The sequence below is a fragment of the Pteropus alecto genome, unplaced genomic scaffold, assembly GCF_000325575.1.
Source record: "Pteropus alecto unplaced genomic scaffold, ASM32557v1 scaffold288, whole genome shotgun sequence".
NCBI classification, from domain to species: domain Eukaryota; kingdom Metazoa; phylum Chordata; class Mammalia; order Chiroptera; family Pteropodidae; genus Pteropus; species Pteropus alecto.
Genome location: NW_006442124.1, coordinates 411,192 through 415,760, shown reverse-complemented (window position 1 = coordinate 415,760; position 4,569 = coordinate 411,192). Strand labels below are relative to the sequence as shown.

The 4,569-nt window shown below is 42.2% G+C and overlaps 1 protein-coding gene across 21 annotated transcripts in view; it reads right to left on the bottom strand.

Moving 5' to 3' along the window:
• Positions 1-4,529, bottom strand: part of MAP4K4 (mitogen-activated protein kinase kinase kinase kinase 4) — a 175,998-nt gene extending 171,469 nt beyond the window's left edge. For 18 of the 21 annotated variants that reach the window (XM_015596277.2, XM_015596281.2, XM_015596282.2 and 15 more), the window contains exon 1: positions 4,382-4,529. The gene's annotated coding sequence lies outside the window, so the exon portion shown is untranslated. The remainder of the gene's footprint in view (positions 1-4,381) is intronic. The other 3 variants (XM_025039089.1, XM_025039091.1, XM_015596288.2) reach the window with 1 other exon arrangement.
• Between the last annotated feature and the right edge of the window lie 40 nt (positions 4,530-4,569).

Genomic DNA, 4,569 nt, shown 5'->3' with positions numbered 1-4,569 from the left:
TTCAGCAGGGCTGGCTTCCTCCCACCTTCCCCAGTCCAGCACGAAGGAACTCTGTCTCAGAACAAGTCCGTACATGCCACTCAGCGGCAGATCAGCCCTGCCCCTAAGGGAAACATCTGGTTCTACCAAATTTGCTTTGCCCCGCTGGACGTCTTTACCTCTCATCAGGAACAAGAGGTGCTACAGTCACAAGATAACATTTAGAGCAGCAGTCCCCAACCATTCTGGCACCAGGACCGGTGCTCCTGTGAGAATCTACTGCCTGACAATGGCAGTGATGCTAGCACTGGGGAACAGCTGGAAATACACACGAAGCTTGTCTCACTCACCCCCCACTCACCTCCTGCTGTGCGGCCCGGTTCCAGTACTGGTCCACGGCCCAGGGTTTGGGGACTCCTGATTTAGATAATCCCTCATAACAGTTTAAGTGCTTGCTTCAAAACGTTAAGACTGATGATTTTAAAAGCTACACAATTTATGCGGCACTTTATTGGAGAGTAAAGGAAAGGAATTTCAGCACTTTTGCAAATCCCAAGGCTCCTCAGAACCCAGTGGTCATGCAGTGCACCCATTTTAAAGGCCGCACCAAAGCCAAAAGAAAATGAGTGAATTCAGCAGGTTCAGCGGAGCCGAAGAATCCACCCAACACTTGCCCTCTACTGCCACTGCCACCACTCTTCACCGACTCTCTTCTGGACTGTGGCCTAAGGCCACCCATCACTCCTGCTCCCTCCCAAAGCATCGTCTGATCAAATCTACTCCCAGGGATCCCCAATCCCAACACAACTTTCAATCACTCCTCAATTCTCAAAAAATGACGCCCCTCCTCAAATCTTAGGCAAATAACCTCTCTTCCAGATGCCTCTCCTCCAGATGCCCGCTGTTCCCTAAACCTCCTGCCATTCTCGAAGGTCACCTCGGGCCTTTTGTCACACACACCTCCTCCCTATCTTTCTTCAATAAATGAGGGAAACAGTGTTAGCACAGTGCCTGATGGGGGCAAACTCAGTACTGGTTCTGCTTACCATCTTTGGGCCTAGAGTACTCTCTTCCTCAACCTCCAAGGTCAGGGTCAGAGTCAAGCCACTCAGTCCCTCCTGGGAGGAAGCCCTGACTCCAGACACCACACCCACTGAATTTTAAACTCCCTAAAGTCCCCTCTCACTCCCTACAGCGCCTTTCCAGACACAGGATTTTCCTTCTCCAGGTCATTCTGGAACACCAGCCACTGTATGCTCATGAAATACTAAATAAGAGTAGTTCCCCCAAGAAAAAAGAAAAATGGTTAAATAAATACTAAACCTAATAAAACTCAATACAAAACAAATTTTGATTTATTTCCAGTTTTAAGTTTTCACACTATCATATTTCCCCTTTGATGAAAATAATTAAACTTCACTATATTTACTCAACATGCACAGATCATCCTACAGACACTTCTTTTACAAATAAATGGTATTCTGAATAAAACTCTGTGAACAGATATTCATAATTTTTTTTCTTTTAATTTATACATATCCTTCCCTGTGAGCCCTCAAAAACCCAAGGCTAAAAATAAATCTCTCTAAATAAAATACATCCTGCTTTTCAACTTTTTTTAAAATATAGGTATATACTGTTCAACTATACCCAAACTATTTACTACTTTTCTCAGATAGAGATTATAAACTATCCTCCAAACAAGCCATTTCCACAGAACATATCAAAACTGACAAAAACCTCCCTCTTTCTACTCACTCACGTGCAGTATTCTCAAAATAAGCAAACCACTATTGCTAAAAAATGAAAAGTTCACAGGAAAAATGAAAAATAGAACCTATAACAATGAAATAAATTAGGGCCACATGTTGTTCAGCTTACAGGTGTTTTACCTGAAGCTGCTTTTAAAAAAATTCTTTATAAATAGCCACAAATATTTTCCAAACTCTGATGCTATTCGAATTAATGAATGTTTAGCAGCAATAAACTGCTAGTGTTAATAATCTAATCCAAAAACCATCATATGTAAATCATGCCAACAAAAATCCTAAATAAACTCCTGTGCATAATGTAAATGGTTCTAGAAATTACACATCTGAAGGGAGAACAGAGATGTTTTCTGCTACCTCAACCATCTCTAAAACTAAAGAACTTCCCAGTAGTATCAGTTCATAAATATTAAAAACTGGTGATAGTAAGAAAACATGTATGAAACAATCAGGAAAATGTTAACGTTGAATGTTTGATACTAAGGAATTACTTTTTTAGGAGGATGGCATTGTAATTATCTAAAAAACAAAAAAGATACATACTGAAGTATTTATGGGTGAAATGATTAAGATAATGGAGGGGAGGCAAAGGCCACAGATACCAGATTAGTCATGTGCTCTGGTACCAGTTAAAGTTAAACTGTGTGATCTTCTCTCTCTCCTTGTATAGACTGAAGTTTTCCAAAACAATAAAACTACTGGTGAGCAAAATCTCAGATCCTGTTTTGTTTGTGATTGTATGCTACTTTTGCACAAATTTTTTAATTCCTTAGATCTGCATTTCAGAATTTCTCCTCAACTGTACAGACTCTGTAGTAAATACTTCCCAAATGTAACGCTCAGAAAACCTATTTCAAAAGCTTGGGTGAAAGAGGGCATGGAACCAAAGAGGAAATGAGGAAGGGGAAAAAACTTAACAATGAACCTGCTACCATAAAGAACTTCCACTCCTTAAAACCAATTAATACACTTTCTTTTCTCTCATGGTTTAAAAACAGACTGCTGGCTTCTAGTTTATTTCACCCACCCTCACATCCCTGCTGACCCAAGAAGATACAATCCAACCACTGTGTAACCAGGTCAAAAACAAGCTTTGACTAACTCACTTGGAAGAGTATACTCACCACTTAGACTTGGAAAAAAAAAAAATAGGTTAGAAAAAAACCCACTGGTACTTAAACAAAGGGGCTAGGGTGAACATCTTTAAGTCAGTTACCCAGCTTCTCAATGAGTTGCAACACAATCTTTCCCAAAATTTTCCTAAGGCTTCCAAATTCAGTTGAGACCAGCAGGCTGAGTTAACAGGGCTCCCTTTCAAATTCAAAAATCTGGCCTCAGCCCCAACAGTTAACCAACAAATCACAGGCTAATTCACTTGAGATCACCTAAGAATACTGACTCAAGTTCAGACCACAGGCCAGTACACAGCCCAGGCTAGGGGAAGTTGGGGCTGGGGAGAGGCGTTCAAGTGAAAGATAAACCTTATTCCTAAAGCAGAAGAGACAATAGGATCCACTCTTAATTTGCGCTAAGAAAATGTCAACAGTCAGCTTTCAAGTCCCCCCTTCATTTTTAATGAGACAATGACAATTCTTCATGCAGAGCCGCGAAGCCCTGCTTCATAAGATATTTTTTCTCAACCTTATACCCACTTTAACAGCAAAAAATACCCCCCATCCAGATAACTTTTAGAAAACATTTAGTATAAGAAATGAATTGGGGCAGGGAGAATTTAGCATTGTTTCAAACGTTCAAGGCCTGTGCCTCCATTACCTACAGCTCTTTCATAATCCTTAGAACGTGCACTGGATAAAATGAACAGTACTGTGAGTACTGTGTCTCATCAGGTGTCAGCTACTCAGGGCAGACTCATAGTCTCCAGATTTGTTAGTTCATCTGCCACTGGGGTGGGGGGGGGGGGTCAAGAAAAAAGAGAAAGACTTGGGGTGGGTGTGAAAGCTGGGCATCCTCTTGACTCTTCTCACTCTCCCTCATGTGTGTTTAAATTACACACCTGTCAAACAGGTTATTCCTGGAATTCAGATTTTATAATCCACACACTGCGATTCTTCCTGCTCCTGCTGCCCAAACACATGTCCCTCCCTGCTTCTCCAAAATATGTATCCATCAGTGGAATGTGTATGATAGAGTTATAAAGTGTCCCAAGTAACACCAAACTCCTCACCTTGAGCACTTTGGCAAGCATTCAAAAGAGGAAACACGATGACAATTTTCAAGAAGGCCAAGGCAGTGGTTTAGGATAATCATAGGCAAGGCCTGCCTATCCTGAATTTTAATTAACACACTAAGTCAGAAGGCCAGATTTGGGGGAAAAACAAAATAGCAAAAAAATGAAGGTTGTCTTATGAAACGAATGCTTTCCCTTTTTATTATACTGCATGCCTAAGAGTGTAGCTTATTTCCTTATCTCAAAGCCAGGAAATGAGGTCTGTTAAGGCCAGCCTGGATATCAACTCTGCTCAAAAACAGAGGGCCTGCAAGGAGAAACCCCTTTCCCAACTTTGCCCAAGTGGCGTGGCCACCGGTCAGCAGCATGTTCATCACCCTGCTGGTCCTCCCCCACCAGAAGTTTCAGCATGCCACGGGAAACAAAGAAGGCGCCGCGCACCGACCTTATAGACTTGTCCGTAGGTGCCATTTCCAACCACTTCCACCAGCTCAAAAATCCCAGCAGGATCCTAGACAAGGAGGAGGGGAGGGGTTATCATTTGAAAGCTGCACAACAATGAATCAATAAAGCGGGGCAGTGGAGAGAAAGGGCGGTGACAAAGACGAGGGTTTCGCCCGGCAGTCCCCCAGC